The 18074-nt window shown below is 33.1% G+C and overlaps 1 pseudogene; it reads left to right on the forward strand.

The window, feature by feature from the left end:
- Window positions 1-6173: 6173 nt before the first annotated feature.
- On the forward strand, window positions 6174-9457 carry LOC120177269 (annotated as a pseudogene).
- Window positions 9458-18074: the final 8617 nt, after the last annotated feature.

The raw sequence follows: 18074 nt of genomic DNA on the forward strand, positions 1-18074 counted from the left end.
AGTAAAAGTGCAATGTCACCATATCGCTGACTGAACTTCTGTTTCCAATCATTCTTCCAACTGCCCCAGATGTCCCGAAGCTCTTGCACATCGTTCTGCTTTAGGCTAATAGAGGCGTAGCTAACCAGTTCTGACACATAGCTTCCTTGAAGACTGTCTCCCTTTTCCTTCTGAGTCTTCTCGGACCATAGTCGTACCTCAGGGTTTTTAATCTCTTGTATTACAACACCTTTATCAGATTATTTTGTGTAACAAATATCTTTTTAGGGATCAATGGCATCTTGTTATGATGCAAATGATGAAAAAAAAATAAAAGAGGACAAAATAAAAAAAATAGTGAGGTAAATAAAAATAATAAAATGAAAAATCCTACCCCACATGATATCTACCCGAACATGCTTAGTATTCCTACTCGGACATGATCTCTATCCCGCATGCTAATTTCAAACAAATCCTAACCGCATATTTGTCTAGTTCGCATGCTTTGAACAGAAAGTAAAGCATGAAATAATTCTGGCATCATAGGGTTTGAAATGAGGTTTTGGGGTAGGCTCAAATTCTTCAAAATCTCTCGGTTTAGGTTCTAAAAAAAATGGTACCCGAGTTCTCCTTGTTGGTGCCCCCTTGGGCTTGCCAGACCCTTAGTCCTAAACCCATCACAGGCTTGTGTAGACTAAGTTAAACTCGAGAGGACACATTCTCTTATGTCTATGCGGAGAATAAATTCACACGAAGACATAAGGTATATGAATCCCGAAGGCTACTTGCTAGGCATATGCGGTGAATAAATTCACACGAATGCGTCGCTTTCACCCCCACTTAAAACGGGTTCTGAGATCGGGTTTAGAGCCTTAGATGAAAAAAGACTTTAAGGGTTGAAATCATTGAGAAAACGGTTAGTACAACTATTTACTCGGAAAAAAATATAATCAAAGGTAAGTAATAAGGATCGAAATGTTACCTTAAAATTTAAACTTACCTTTTTCATTAAAAAAGACAACTAGAAATTACCTTAGCCTGACTCAATTACTTGTTTCCCCAGCGGAGTCGCCAAGCTGTCGCAACCGTCTTTCGGTTGTGCCCCGGAATTGGGCTTCGACGTGAAAAATGAATTGGGAGTCGCCACCGATCATTCACTTTACGAAAAGTGGGTTGATCGGATACCTTATTTCTTACTTGATCTGCGTCTTACCAGTGATATGTCGAATCCAGGAGTCGGTTACGGTCAAGGAAGGATTAGCACCCTTGAACCGCCCTTTCGGTACTATGTAATTTCCAGTTGTCTTTAATTAAGAAAGTTGAAAGTTTAAATTGAAAGGTAAAATAACGATCCAAAACTTATATTTGATTGATTGAAAATGTATCCTTAAGAAAGTAAAAAAGCCATGTTAGATAAAATGGTAAGAAATTAATTAATTAATTAATTAAATTAAAATGAAAAGAAAAGAAAAGAAATTAAGTAAAATGATAAAATGAAGAAAGCAAAGATAAAATAGTAAGTAAAAAACAAATAATAAAATATATATAAAAAAGAAAAAGAAAATAAATAAAACAAATAAACAAAATAATAATAACAAAGTACGAATAATATATATATATAAAATAAATAAAAAAGTAAATATATATAAATTAATAAATTAAATGACGAAATGAACATATACACATATAATGGTAAAAAAAACAAATAAATATAATTACAATATATATATATAGTAACAAATACTAATAATAATAATAATAAGTAGTTAAAAAAGACAATCACACCGAAAAGGAAAGATAAGAAAGTAAGGTTTGGTGAAGTATAATTGACGGGAAGAAAAAAATGATGAGAGGTGGGGACAAAGTAGGTAGATATAATTAACTTGTTTAGAATATATATATATATATATATATATATATATATATATAATAGTAAAATGTATATATAACAACAATAATATCAATAAAAAAAGAAAATAAATATAATATAATGATAATAAAAAATATAGAAAATTAATAGAAAAATATATGTATAATATTATAAAATATAGCACTTAAAATAAAAAATCAAATAGATATTAATAATAGATATAAAAACTAAAATATTTAAAAGAACATACGCATATATATATATATATATATATATATATATATATATATATATATATATATATAAAAACAAAATAAATAATATAAAAATAATACAAGTAATAATACAAGAATAATAAAAGAAAGAGAAAGTAAAAAATATAATAATAATAAAATAAAAAATATACATATATAATATAAATAAGTAGAATAAAAGGAAAATATAATAGTAAAAATAATAATAAATATAATAGTAATAATAAAAATGCAAAGAAAATAAATATATATATATTGGTAATAACGTATATAAATAGAGAAAAATTAAAAAAGTGATAAATTAAAAATAAAATTAGCAAATATGTATATATATAAAAAAAACTAATTAAGGGATTAAAATGAAAGGAATGTAAATTAAGTGGGTAAATGTCAAAGAACATTGAAGATTAAAACCGGCAAAAATAAAAAAGTTTTCATTTTTTGATAGATTTTCGTACTCTTATTCCAAAAATATAATTTGTTTTTGTGAAATAGCCTCTAGGGAGCGTAGATCTGAAATCAAAGTTTTGAAAAAACTCCCTCTGAGTCATCGGCTAAAACATTTGTCTTTGGGGTTCTCCAAAGAAAACACGATTAACAACTCATGCAAGTGAAGAGTAAAGAGAAACAAACGAAAGATAAAAAAGCTTTCACCTTTATTACTTCGAATCGTTTACAATAGCCTCGAAATCACTTTTTCTTTGCTCGTATTTTTCTGGCGTTCCTTTTGTGTAACTCCTGTCTGTAAATCGTGTGTTACAATAGTGAGTTACAATGACTATTTATAGTGCTTGTGGATCCTATCTTTAGGAGTTTAAATCATAGTAGAACTCTATCATATTTTTAGGAGTTTGAATCCTAGCAAAATTTTATCTTATTTTTAGGAGTTTAAATCTTAGTAGTACGAAAAGGTATATTGACAACCACGTTTCTGAAAGTGAAATTTAAAACTAAAATATGTAAGATTTGATAAATACAAATATCATATTAAAAAAGTTAAAATAAAAACATAACTAAATCAAATAAAATCGAATAAAGGGTATCAATGATTTAACTGTATGGGAAGTTTTTATCCCAAATGTTAAGAAACAGTCTATTTTCCACAAGATAATCGTGGGAATAATTTTTTTCTTTTAATTGACCGAAAGGAGACTAAGCAAGAGTGAAATTATAAACTATTAAAGGACAGACTTATGAAATTTTAATTAGGGTTGGACGCAAAATTCTAAATAAAAAATGAATATAAAACTTTAAGGAATAACATACTTATACAATTTTACGAGAAAAATATATTTTTAAATAAAAAACAACTATCTCACACTCCCCTCCTCTCCATCCAATCTCTTATTACATGGTAAATTTTAACACTCTAGGTGAACATAGAGTTAGTGTGATTAATTTTTATATTCTCAACACGTAAACATAGTATTTTTTATTTGACTTAAAAGTTATTTTTATATCTGTAATAGACTTAATTTATCATTTTCGTTCCTATCATATTTTCGTATCAATTTAATCTTCATAATCGTTTAATTACATCATTCTATAACATACCCCTAACTTAAAACCTTAAATTGATAACCATAACTTTATAACGTCTAAACTCTAATCTCTAACTTAAAACCCTCAATGAACGGAAAATATTTATATATTATTATTTACATTCCTTTATTATATATATTTTTCCTAATAGAAGGTGGGTACTTCCTACTACGCGTAAATGAGTGGACAATTTTATGGAATCCTTGAGAATTATTGTTGTACCAACTAAAAAAAGAAGTTACCAAAGATGGTATATTTAGGTCAACGGTGGAAATTCAAGTCTATTTTGCCTCTGGATTTTTTGTTTATAACATTATTCCATTGACTTGACTATTCCTTTTCCTCATATATCATTTATTTTCTAATGTAAATTTTCATAGCTATAAATCTTGATTATATTAAATACGATAATGTATGGATTAAATATAAATAAAAATTATTAAAACATATGGTCGGTTGATCAAGTTGTTCATCTTTGATCTCTCATATTCTCTTAAGTTATGGATTCTAGACTTACTAGGAGTACTCTCATTGACGGAACTAAGCATGGACCAACAAGAGCCTTAATCTCAGCCAGTTAACTTTGTTTTAATGTTAATTAATATTGAAGAAAATTATATTTTAGAGAAATAAATAAAATAAAATTTACCGGACCCCTCAATTAAAAATTATATTTCTAAAAAATAAAAAAAAAATTTGTCCCCCTTTAATAAATGAACCCCTTCAATAAATCTTTGGTTCTGTCTCTGAGCATTATCGTTCATTTTCTTATAATTCTATTTTTCCCTTTCCTCTAGGTAAAATTAGGATCAGATTTAAAATTTATCAATATATATATATATATATATATAATATTAAGATACAAAAAGTGACACTATTAAAAGAATATCAGTATAAATATCTCGAGATATATAAACAATATGAATTATTAACGTTTCGAAATTTATATTACTATAAATATAATAAATATAAATCTACTTAGTCTATTTCTACTTATATTGCTGCCAATACATTACATAAGAGTTTAGATAGTTCAAATATTATAAACATAATTATCACGTATTAAAATAAATAAATAAATACATAATAAATCTAAGAAGCTTCAGTTTTACATTTATTTGTTTAAATTGACATATTTGATCTTGTATCCATTATATCATCATAGATGTGAATTATTTGTTTTATATTTATATTTCTATACGTTATTTTTGGAACTATTCGTTTTATAGTTTATTGAAACTAATCTATTAAATTATACTCTTACTAATGCAATTCGAAGTGTAATATGCCTTATTATTATATCTAAAATTTACTTATATTCGTTTTTGATAAATGTGAGATAAATGCAAAGTAATATATAATAAAAGACTCAACCGTTTGACGATAAATGTTCATATTCCTATATACATAGTACTTGAACTCATAACCTTAAGAGATAATAACAATCCCTTAACCACTAAGATCACTTGGTTATACTAAAATTTACTTAAATTTATATACATACTAGTTACTAAGAGTAAATTGCATGTTAAGATCTCATTAAAAATCCTTAAAATAAATTCAAATAATTAAACTTATTAATAATTATTATTCACTATTTGTATATAGAATTATACACTGATAGTATATTAATATAATTATTTTTATGATTTTTTAGTATCTTATATGTTTATTTTATAGATTATGTTCAAGATTTGGGATTATCCCTTTAATGATATTTGAAATTTTTTGAACTCATTGAATAACTTTAGTGATAAAATAGAATATTATTTTCCCTATAAAACTCAAATTCAAACAACTGCGTCTGCAGAATATGTGTATATTATCAATGGCTGAGATCGATTCTAAACATATATTATCTTGTAATCATCTATATTATTTAAAAGAAAAAGGATAGTACAAATTACAGTACTTGACATTTGATTTAAATAAAAACCTTTGAAAATTTCTTTTATATAGTTTTCTCTCTACGTAAACAATCTATACATACATATATCTGTAACTTTAGCTAAACAATGATATTCTTTTCTTTGTTTATAATTAAAATACAGCACAAACTCATGATTCACCACTGCAAAAACCGAAAGAAAGGGTATCAATTTCCTGGAAAAAAGCCTCACTCCGTGTATCTTCTTTATCACTTTGCTTACAGAATTTCTTATCTAAAATTTAAGATTTTCTTTCCATTCTTAACCGTCAATCACTAATCAATGTTTTCCCCCCTCACCAATCAGGTCATAGATGCCTTGGAAAAGTAAATTGCTTTAGTATCAGATGAAACTACAAGGAACTTTCTTCTGTAATCTGAAACGGTAAATGGATATTTACACGTTATCTGATTAACCTAAATTTGATTTGTTTCGGAGCAGTTAATTGGAGAAAGTTTAAGTGAATGTGCACAGAAATTTCCAGGAAAATCAAAGGAAAAGATTCAACACCTTTGCATGTATATATATATATTTGCATTTTGCAATATCTTCCTTCATCATTCATTCTGTGTTTTGACTTCATCAAGACTTCTTTTTCTTCTTTGCTTTTCCTTCCTTCTACAGTACCCTAACGTGATTCTCTTTATATCGTTTTGACCCTTCATTCGCAGCCGTTTTATCATGTCGTTGAGACATCGTAACTCCAGTGAACCAGCCATGTCTGATGCAGAAGACACTCCGATAGCGAAACTCCAGCAACGAAGGTGGCGTTCGGTTTTCGCAACCATATATTCTTCCAGGATTTTTGTTTCTTTGTACATGAAGGTTATCAACAAGAAACAGATCATGCGTAGTCTATCCTACATTGCCGTCAATATCCATGATGGGGACTCGAGTGATGATCGCTTGCCTTCTCTCTGTGTCGATCAGAAGACCCTCACTGAGGTGGTAAGAGAGAAGAACCTTGAAACCCTAAGTAATCTTGGTGGAGTGAAACATATTGCTGCAAGTCTTGAAACTGATGAAAAAAATGGTATCAGTGCCAATGAAGCTGATCTCGCACATCGGATCGATGTATTTGGCACCAACAGGTATCCGAAACCACCTAACAAAAGCTTTTTTAGCTTTGTTTTCGAAGCATTCAAGGATACCACCATTATCATACTCTTGGTTTGTGCTGTACTCTCTCTGGGCTTCGGCATTAAGCAGCACGGCATAGCGGATGGATGGTACGATGGAGGGAGTATTATCATTGCTGTCTTCCTAGTTGTTGCTGTATCAGCCGTCAGTAACTTCAAGCAAAATCGACAATTCGAGAAACTTTCAAAGGAGAGTAGTGATATAAAAGTGGAAGTAGTGAGAAATGGGCGCCGCCAATTTATATCGGTCTTTGAAGTGGTTGTGGGTGATATTGTATGCTTGAAAATCGGTGATCAAATCCCGGCGGATGGACTGTTCTTGGATGGACACTCTTTGAAGGTGGATGAATCTAGCATGACCGGTGAAAGCGACCACGTTGACATCAATGGCAGCAATAATCCTTTTGTCCTTTCTGGTACGAAGGTGACGGATGGCTTTGGATTCATGGTTGTCACTTCGGTTGGCATGAATACATCGTGGGGGCAGATGATGAGTTCCATAAGTCGTGAGTTAGACGAAGAAACTCCATTACAGACTCGCCTCAACAAGCTGACTTCTACAATCGGGAAGATTGGATTGGCAGTGGCTGTACTTGTTCTTGCAGTGCTGCTTATTCGTTACTTCACTGGAAACACAAAAGACGATAAGGGAAAAAAAGGAATATATTCAAGGCAAGACAAAGCTTGACAGCATGATGAACTCCATCGTGGAGATTTTTTCAGCAGCAATTACCATTGTGGTCGTAGCAATTCCAGAAGGTCTACCTTTGGCAGTAACCCTAACTTTGGCCTATTCTATGAAGCAAATGATGGCTGATCATGCAATGGTTAGGAAACTTTCTGCTTGCGAGACGATGGGTTCAGCCACAACGATATGCACGGATAAGACAGGTACCCTTACTTTAAATGAAATGAAGGTTACAGAGTTTTGGCTAGGAAAAGAAATTGTAGACAGTATTTCCTCAGAAATGGCACCTGATGTTCATGAGTTACTGCAACAAGCGGTTGCTCTAAACACAACTGGTACTGTTTATAAGCCAAACACTCGATCACTTCCTGAGATTTCCGGTAGTCCAACTGAGAAAGCAATACTCTCTTGGGCTGTCTCAGATTTGGGGATGAACCTCAATGACCAAAAGCAAAATTATGAAATCATCCAAGTGGAGGCCTTCAATTCGGAGAAGAAGAGGAGTGGGGTTCTGATAAGGAGGAAGAGTGAGAGTGCTACACAAGTACACTGGAAGGGAGCTGCTGAGATGATCTTGACCATGTGCTCTAAATATTATGAAAGAAGCGGAACGGTTAAAGCCATAGATGATGCAGAAAGTATAGAGCTAGGGAAAATTATTGAAAATATGGCAGCCAAAAGCTTGAGGTGCATAGCATTTGCACATGCAGAAAGTCCTGAAGATGCAGAGCGAGTTTTGCAAGAAAGTGGACTCACCTTGTTAGGGCTGGTAGGTTTGAAAGATCCATGCCGTTCTGGTGTCAGAATAGCTGTAGAAGCTTGCATCAATGCTGGAGTGAAAATCAAGATGATAACTGGAGACAATGTCTTCACAGCTAAAGCTATAGCAATTGAATGTGGCATTTTGCAACCTGATGAAGATCTGAATGAGGCTGTGATAGAAGGTGTACAGTTCAGAAATTACTCACCAGAAGAGAGAATGGAAAAGATCAATGAAATCCGTGTAATGGCCAGATCCTCACCTTTCGACAAACTTCTGATGGTACAGTGTCTAAAGCAGAATGGTCATGTTGTGGCAGTCACTGGGGACGGCACCAATGATGCACCAGCTTTAAAGGAAGCGGATATTGGACTTTCCATGGGAATCCAAGGAACTGAAGTTGCCAAGGAAAGCTCAGATATAGTCATCTTGGATGATAACTTCACCTCTGTGGTGACAGTTTTAAGGTGGGGTAGGTGTGTCTTCAACAACATTCAGAAATTCATTCAGTTTCAGCTCACAGTGAATATCGCAGCACTAGTCATCAACTTCATTGCTGCAACAACTTCTGGTGAAGTCCCACTGACTGCAGTCCAGCTATTGTGGGTGAACTTGATAATGGATACCTTTGGTGCTTTAGCTTTGGCCACTGAGCGACCTACCAACGATCTCATGACAAAGCCACCTGTGGGTCGAACCAAGCCCCTTATATCAAACATCATGTGGAGGAACCTCATTGCTCAGGCCTTGTATCAGGTAGCAGTTCTACTAACCTTTCAGTTCAGGGGAAAATCTATCTTTGGTGTGGATGAAAAGGTCAAGAACTCACTTATTTTCAACACATTTGTCCTCTGTCAAGTGTTCAATGAGTTCAATGCCAGAAAACTAGAAAAGAAAAATATCTTCCAGGGACTACACAAGAACAGACTCTTTCTTGGGATCATTGCCATAACCATAATTCTTCAAGTGGTAATGGTGGAATTCTTGAAGAGGTTTGCTGACACTCAGAGGCTGAACTGGGGGCAATGGGGAATTTGTATCGGAATTGCAGCTTTGTCTTGGCCGCTTGGCTGGCTAGTTAAATGGATTCCAGCATGAAGCAATTATCTTCTCAATCAAAGGGCTTTTGCATCCTGAAAAGAACCAGTCGGCTCCAATAAGATGCTCTTTTTTTTTTTAATCTAGGTAGTAGGAATGACATTATATATAACCTTAGATGTTAGTACTATTTCTTTTATTATTCTGATGCAAAATTCCAATTTCCTTCGTTTCAATTTTAAGGGGTTAGTATGTATAAGCCTCTATGAGAACAATGAAGATATATCATGAATTTTTCTCAAATTCAGCTTTTTAAAAGAAATTACATAATTCGCAGTAATTCATGGTGCTATGCAATACTAGCACTACTGAATGAAAAAGAAAAACTTATAAGATGCTTAATGCCATCATCCTCATCTGAACTCAATTTATCTAAGGAGCCGTTTGTTTACTGTTGAATGAAACCATTCAACGCGTGTTTGATTTTCACCTCTGAATGAAGACTATGCTGAATGAAACAGCAAAACCCTGCTGAATGATTCAGCATTAAAGTACATTCTGAATCATTAAGCATCCGGTATTTTACCATAATACTTATTTTTTTTCACATGTTGTCTTATTAAACAATCATATCTTATAATATAATAAATCAATATGAAGGTAAAAATGAAAATATTCATAATTCAGATTGTACTTTCAGAACCATTATCAAACAACATTTCACGTTCAGAGCCAATTCATACAAAAGCCTTTGAATCATTCAGGCCATTGAATCATTCAACGTTTAATCATTTTATTTTATCAAACAGCCCCTAAGAAGCAGCATATTTAAATTTCCTAAGTTGCATGACCTACTTATAATCAGTGTGAATCTGTAATTTTTAATGTTTATTTCAAAAACAAATTCTAAGCTCCATCTTAAGTCATAACATATCATAACTTTCAAAGGAGTCTTTTGATGTAAAATATGCAATATAAAATGACTAGAACTTACACAATAGAGCTGGAAAATCTATCAGCACAGAGTGCACTCCTCGTACTAATCTAGCACTTGAAAGTGACAGACTCTTGCTCAAGTGGAAAACACAATCATTGGCTTCCTAAGTTGGTATCAGAACACATTGGGGGTCCATTACTCCCACATAAAGAAATGCGAATTTGACAAATTGTCGTCGCATGTTTGCTTTGTCCATGTTGACAATTTGTACACCAATGACAATATTGTAACTCCAGCCACAAAATCGGAGCTTTCACAAGCTATATTGTCACAATATGAGTTGAGTATTTAACACCATCATCAAAAAAGTGCTTCCTATGTCCTGGTTCAACTAGAAACTGCATGTAACAACAGGCAAATGTCTATGTTTCTTTGAATCTTCATTTTGCATTAAGTGCCGTATGTCCGACACATATTCATACATGTTTACAGAGATACAACCATCCAAGGACCCCTAAAAACATGGAGAAACTTTGAAAAAATTTCGGACACATATCCTTATCCATCACTCACACCAGAGTACTCGTAAGATAAGATCAATGTAATCAGTTATTGAGCTGGATGAATCTAATAACATACAAAACCATAAAGTTGCATAAGGAAACAATTAAAGGAACACTGGGTGATCAATTTTAATTTGTTTCATGGAAATTTTTCTTAAAAGAGATTATGGGTTATCTTATCTGGGTTTTGTTTATTTCTTCCTCTTTGAGCATAATTTTAAACACCCTACAAAAATATTAACCTTGTAACACTTTCAATTGCAGTTATACTTGCAGCAAAACAGCACCAAGGCACACAGAGCAAGTGGGCGAATAAATTATTTGGAATTCTTTATTTTATAGAATTAGTTAACCATAAACAATCTTACAATACTATAAGCATGCAAAGACTGCAACTTGCTCTAGCTAATCAGATCAAAATTCATTAATTAAACTAAGGAAATCATATTTTGTCATTAAGATTAGTATTCTAATGGTAAAATAGTCACCCCATTAAGCAAGGAAGCATCTTTATGAAGAAAAGTTGAAATGGGTCCGTAAAAGACATCAAATTTCAATTAAAAACAACAAACAAAAACAAAACCTAGGATGAAACCGCTGAAATGTGCAGCTACTTTGACTAGTTGTTGAAGGACAATGCAATTAAAAACATGGGGTCCAAAGCCAATTAGGTAATTGAACAAAATCAAAGGAAAAAGGTCAGAGAAATAGAGATAAGAGATAGTGTTCAAGTGGGGCTGACCTTGACGAGACACTGTACTGTAAAAATTCATCTCCATGAAGTGAAGATTGTCCGTTTGATCAAAGCCAAAGGAGTTTAAAGGGTAAAGACTCCAATAGTCACTAAAATTTGATAAAGTTTTTTTTTCACCATTTAGGTTTAAAAAGTTACACAAAAGTCACTAATAATATTGATTTGTATCAAAACAATCACTCGTCTATTAAGCGACACTACTCCTGATAGAGCAAGATGATTTGGCATGTTTAGGGTGCTAAGGTGTCACTATTAGACCACGTTGGACAAGGGTTGATCAATCATTTGCTTTAAATACATAAATTTGGACGTTTAAAAATAATCTTTAAATCTGATTTCGAAGAAGAAACAAAGATTGAGAATAACATAAGCAGAAAAATGAAAGAAATGGGCAAGAAAGAATTGAGCATGGCAGGTATGGTATAAATATTAAGGTAAATTACGTCATATATAACTGAACTTTATCCGTTCACTTGTTCATACCATGAACTTTCAATTTTGTCAATTATAGCACTAAACTTTAATTTTACATTCAATTACGCCACTCCACCGTTAAGTCACTAACGGGACAATGATATGGCTAATGGTTGCTTACATGGCATGTCACACCAAAACAATGTCTTTTTGTGCAGCTATTCTGATGCTTAAAATGACATCGTATTAGACACTGAACTTTTGAGGTGTATCAATTTTTCCACTAAACTTTTAAACTATTTTCTTTTTTACCACTACACTTTCTGGCCACCACCGTTCATCAGTCATATGTTGTAGCAAGATCAGTAGCAGAAGGTTCGTATTTCACTCCTCTTTCTTCTCCTAGGATTGGTTTTCCATGAAACTCACTCAAAATCAACGAAAACCCATTTAAAAGTTCAACGTATTAATACTTTGATCTCTTTTAATCGATGAAGCTAGTTTTGAAGTATGTTGGTCATCTTCTCGAAATAATGCATTTCACCATTCAAAATTTTTAACAAACACGTCGAATCCCATAAATTTAATAAAGTCCCCAAACATAAAAAATGATAGATTTTTATGTTTAATTTCGTCAATTTTGAGTGGGTTTCATGGGAAACTAATCAGATGAGAAGAATAAGGAGTCAAATGCGAATATTTTGGTACCGAGTTTTCTGCAAAAGATGATCTATAACGGATGGCGATTGGTTATTGATGGTGGTCGAAAAATGTAGTGGTAAAAAAGAAAATTGTTTAAAAGTTCAGTGGCATAATCGATACACCTCTAAAGTTTAATGTCTAAAACGACATCGTTTTAGGCATAAGGACAACCATATCAAAACAATGTCGTTTTGGTTTGGCATGCCACATCAGAAACCATTAGCCATGTCATCGTCCCCCTAGTGACTTAACGACGAAGTGACATAATTGAATGTAAAACTAAATTCAGTGTTATAATTGATAAAATTAAAAGTTTAGTGGTATAAACGAGTCAATAGACAAAATTCAGTGATATTTCTTGTAGTTTACCCTAAATATTATTGTGCAATTGTGGATATCCACCTCAGTTAAGCTTCTATATCAATATGTAAATATTTTATTTAGTAAACTTATAATTATTAATTTTTTGTACAATGACTTTATTTTGTCATTAATGTGATATATTCTTTATACGTATGTAAATATATTTTGGCATAATATCAAAATTAGCTCCTAATGTTTATCAAATTGACCATTTTGGCTCCTATTTTTGGAGCATTTTGGCTCCAACGTTTCATTTTAGAGCAAAAAGTTTACTCTATAGATATAAACCATTAGTTAACAAACGATTAATGCTTTGAAATATGGCATTTTCTATCCTAAAATGAAACGCTGAGGGCTAAAATACTCCAAAAAAAAAGAATAGTGACCAAAGTGATTGAATAGTCAAATTTTAAGAGCCTATTTCCCTAAAATGAAACATTGATGGCTCAAATGCTTAAAGACAAAAAGAATATAGGTTAAAATGACCATTTTGATAAATATTGGGAACTAATTTTAATATCATGCCATATATATTTTAACTATGTCTAGTATAAAGTGGATGTATGTAAGCATTTGTATGTGGTATAATGTTGCATGAGATTTTGTGCTTACTGCTAATTCTAAGAAGCATAATATTATATTGTGTTATAAAGTTGTATATGTTTTTGTTTTTTCTAAAGTTGTATATATTTGGTATAGGAAATGTGTATTAATTGGTTAAATTTATTGTGAATTCATTTAAAGACAAATGTTTATTTTTAAAACAATTAACATATTTAATTTTGTTTTATTGAATTAAAAATAATAATATATTAAAAAATGTCATATGTAAAGTTTAAAATAATGAATATTTCTTTGAAAAAAATGATATATTTATTTTATTTTGTTATTGTTGAACTTATTTTATACATTAATGTAAATATAAAACATTTGTCTATAGTTAATTTGATAAGAAATAATTCTTTAATAATTTATATTAGTAAGAATTTCATGGTTGACCGTAACACAAATCAATAAGTTAATAATTAGTATTTTATTGTAATAAAACTATTATATAGTAATTGATCATTGGTTGTAAGGATATACATCGTATATAATTATAAATAAAAGGTAATAGTAAACGAATAATTTAAGTTTTATTAGCAACTTATTTATATACACTAATGTAAATATACCTTCATAAAAATGCAAATACAAAAATAGATATTTAAAATCAATAACAATAAATAACTAATTAATTTAAAATATATATGTCAATAAAATAGTAATGAAGATAGATTAATTTAAATTTTTATTAATAATATTGTATTTTATCTAAACCAATGTAAATATAAAAAATTAAAAAAACAGTTAATCTAATAAAAACAATCAATCAGATAAGTTACTTTCCTACAGACTTTAATGGTAATAGGAATATATATATATATAATGTCTTATTTAATAAAAAATAAGATTAAATAGTTAATTTTAATAATTATCAAGAATATATAATTGATTAAAGAAGTTTACTTTAGGAAGGATTTTTTTGGGGTGAAGAATGCACGATTAGTAAAGCGAACCATACGCAAAAAGTATCGTATGTGTCTTGTTAAAAATCTCCAACTCTTACATGGAGGAAAATAGTACACAGAGTACTAAAACATCAAAAACTGAACCGGAGAAGCTAAAAAATAATGAATACCTAGCTATTAACCGAACCATCCACATCGTGCTGCAGTAACTCGACCACACCACCCGTAGGAGTGGTTAATTGATGGATTTCGAATAGAGTATGATAATTTTATCAAGAATTGGAGTCCGGACGAGCTTTCCATCCAACTGTATCCTCCATCCGCATCGCTATCGGTTCTCTAGTGGCTGCGATGTGTAGTAACACCGGCATAAGTAATAGATGCTCAAAACAATCCCATCGCCAATTGTTAGTCCCATCTCCCATGCTGGCTACCATGGCATCACCCACGTTCTGAAGCAGCCTTGTAGGTACGTATGATATCAGAGGGTCCAGACCAGCTATCCATCGATCTTGGCAAAACTCAATGTTTGTACCACTTCCAACACAATGAACCACATTGTCGCATACATCTTGCCAAACCGCACAAATACCCTTCCATAATTGAGCAATTACGGGTGGAAATCTTATCAGGCATCAGAGTTCGGCATTTATACGTTGCCCGAAAAACAGAACCCACAGCGCATCTTTATTCCGGATAAGATTAAAAGCCATCTTCATAAAAAAAAGGCTTCATTAACAGTTGACAAGTTTCGAAAGCCGAGACCTCCTTGTTCCAGCGGTCGACACGTCTTTCCAGCACATCAAACAAAATGATTAATCAGGCTTTCCAATTTCAAACACGTTTTCTTGCGCAAAACCGTTGTTTGCGTAGTATATATCGACAATGCAACTAAAACAACTTTTGCCAATGTTATACGGCCAACTAAAGATAAATGCTTGGCTGCTCACCCAGACAACTTCTTCTTAACCATTTGTGTCAAGTACTCGTACTCTGTAGAGGTCACACCATAATGCAACAGAGGGACACCTAAGTACTTCCCTAAATTATGAACCTCATGGAATCCAAAATGGCTACTAATCTGGCGGCGTACATTGCTAGGAATATTCTTCGAAAAGATAAATGGTAGTTTTTGCAATGCTCACCTTATGTCCAGACACCTCACAAAGATGATCGAATACCAGCCGAATCACCTTACACTGTTTTAAGGAAGCTTCGGCAAATAGAAACATATCAATAACTTCCTGGATAAGCTGTGCTAGTCACTCCATGCAAAGTACGAATAAGTATGAGGACAAAGAGTCCCCTGACGAATGCCCCTGGAAGGGGTGAAAAATCACTCTGCGCTCTATTCCATAATATTTGTGTATTTACCGAAGACACACTCTGCATGATTAGATTATGCAACTGAATAGGTAAACCAATATCCAAAAGAGTATCTGCAATGAAGTCCCACTCAAATCGATCATATGCCTTCTCTAAGTCTATCTTGATTACCATCAAACCTTTCTTGCCCGACTTCCTCCTCATGGTGTGAATAGCATCCTGAGTAATAACGATATTATCTGTGATGGATCTCCTCAAGACAAAGTTGGTTTGATTATCCGACACCCAATCAGGCAAATAAGGCTTAAGGCGGTTGACGATAACTTTGGTAATCGTTCTATAAATGACATTACAGAGGCTAATAGGCCGGAACTGACTAACCTACTCCAAATTATTAACTTTGGGTAACAACACCAGTAACATCTTGTTCAGGTCAGGAGGAATCATTCCGACTCGAAACGCCTGTTGAACGCACTGAAAAACTGAATTCCCCAGAACACGCTAGTTCTTCTGATAAGCCTACTTGTAACCCATCAATCATAGGAGCTTTTAAGCTGCCCATGTTAAAACGACACCCTTCACTTCTTCCATCATTACTTGGGTGCATAAAGCCTTGGAAGTAATGGGAAAAAGCGGTTTGAAACGACCTCGCAAAGCAAGGCCCCGACCCGATGATCCCGACGATTTGAACAGCTCCTTATAATACTCACAAACCATGGACACCAATTCCTCTTTATCAGTATACCATATGATCTTTTAAGCGTGGAGACACGATTGGCCTTTCTCCGTGCTAGCGTCGAAGCATGAAAATACTCAGTGTTCTATCCCCAATAAGAGCCCACTGTGCGCAAGCTTTTTGACGCCAGAGACTCTCTTCCTGATCCAGAACCGTCAGGTATTCCGCTTGCAAGGATTCCTTAATCCGTTCAAGGTACACTTTTCAATCCCTCTAAGGCGAGCTAAGATACATTTTTTCCTTTTGCTAATATGCCCGAAGATTTCCATATTCCAATCCTTAGCTGCTGCTTGGAAACCAGAAACATTCTCGCTGGAGGCTTTGTACTCTGACCGTGAAGAATTCAAAAATCTAACTGGGGGTGTTCGTGCCCAGCTGCAATAAAACGAAATGGACAGGGATTAGTTTCCTTTTAGCTTAGAGTTAGGCAGGCAAGGAGGTCGATGGTCGGAACCAATTTGGTCCAAATGAAAAATCTGGGTGGCAGGATATTTAGAGAGCCATTTCAAGTTTGCAAGACAACAATCCAATCTTTTTTGGAGGTTCCCATGCGACCAGGTGAATGGGGAGCCGCTGAAGCCCAACTCGAGCAACCCCGTAGCATGAATAAACTCAGAAAACAGGTAGCTCTTGTTGATGAATGGAGATTTTGATATGTTGGTTATGAACTTTCAAGAGCTATCAAGTAGGGTGAATGTTGAAGTATGAAGTGCATTGATACGTTACCTGCTGCATTGCTATGTTACTTGATGTGCATGAGTTTGTTAAACAGCTGTTAAGAGTTTGTTATAAGTTTGCTTACGTGGATTGTTTACGTTGCATGCTAAGTTGGTAAAAGAGGCAGTTAGAGTTGTTATTCAGCTTTGTATATAAATCCCTCTTGTTTAGAGTAAAATGCAGCTTTTGATTTACAATAAAAATGATTATGAAGTTTTCTTCTCCTCTTTCTTTTGTTATGATCGTATTACATGATATTTAAGACTTTATCTTAACATGGTATCAGTCGCCATTTCCTGGAGGTTTGATCTTCGCTGTGTAATTCTTTGATGCTGTTTTGATTAAGTGCTTGCAAATGATGCATCAGATCAGGTGTGTTACTTCTGGCTTGTTTTTGTTGTGGTGACAGTCATGGCTGATCCACATGTAGTCTCTCCAGTGAATTCCCATGAGAATTCCTCGGTTTTCCTTATAATCTCTCCTGTGTTCAGCATATTCCCAAAAATGACACAATCAAACTAGTGGAAAATACATATTTACTTTGGAAGCATCAAGTAGCTATTATTCTTGATGGTTATGGTTTAATGAAATACATTAATCCTGATAGTGTTGTTCTGAGTGAGTGGATTACAAATGAGTCTGGTCAAGTTGAGGAGAATTCAGCTTTTGTTGTGTATAGACAGCAAGATAAGTTGCTAGCGTCTTGGTTATAGACAACGATTAGTGTGGATGTTTTACCTCACCTTACAAGGCTAATGTATTCCCTTACTATTTGGAATGCAATAGCACGATTGTTTGGAGCTAGGTCTAGTGCTAAGATTTTTGCACTTAGATATAATTTGCACTCTCAACG

Source organism: Hibiscus syriacus, unplaced genomic scaffold (assembly GCF_006381635.1).
Source record: "Hibiscus syriacus cultivar Baekdansim isolate YM2019G1 unplaced genomic scaffold, ASM638163v2 tig00003435_pilon, whole genome shotgun sequence".
Taxonomy (NCBI): domain Eukaryota; kingdom Viridiplantae; phylum Streptophyta; class Magnoliopsida; order Malvales; family Malvaceae; genus Hibiscus; species Hibiscus syriacus.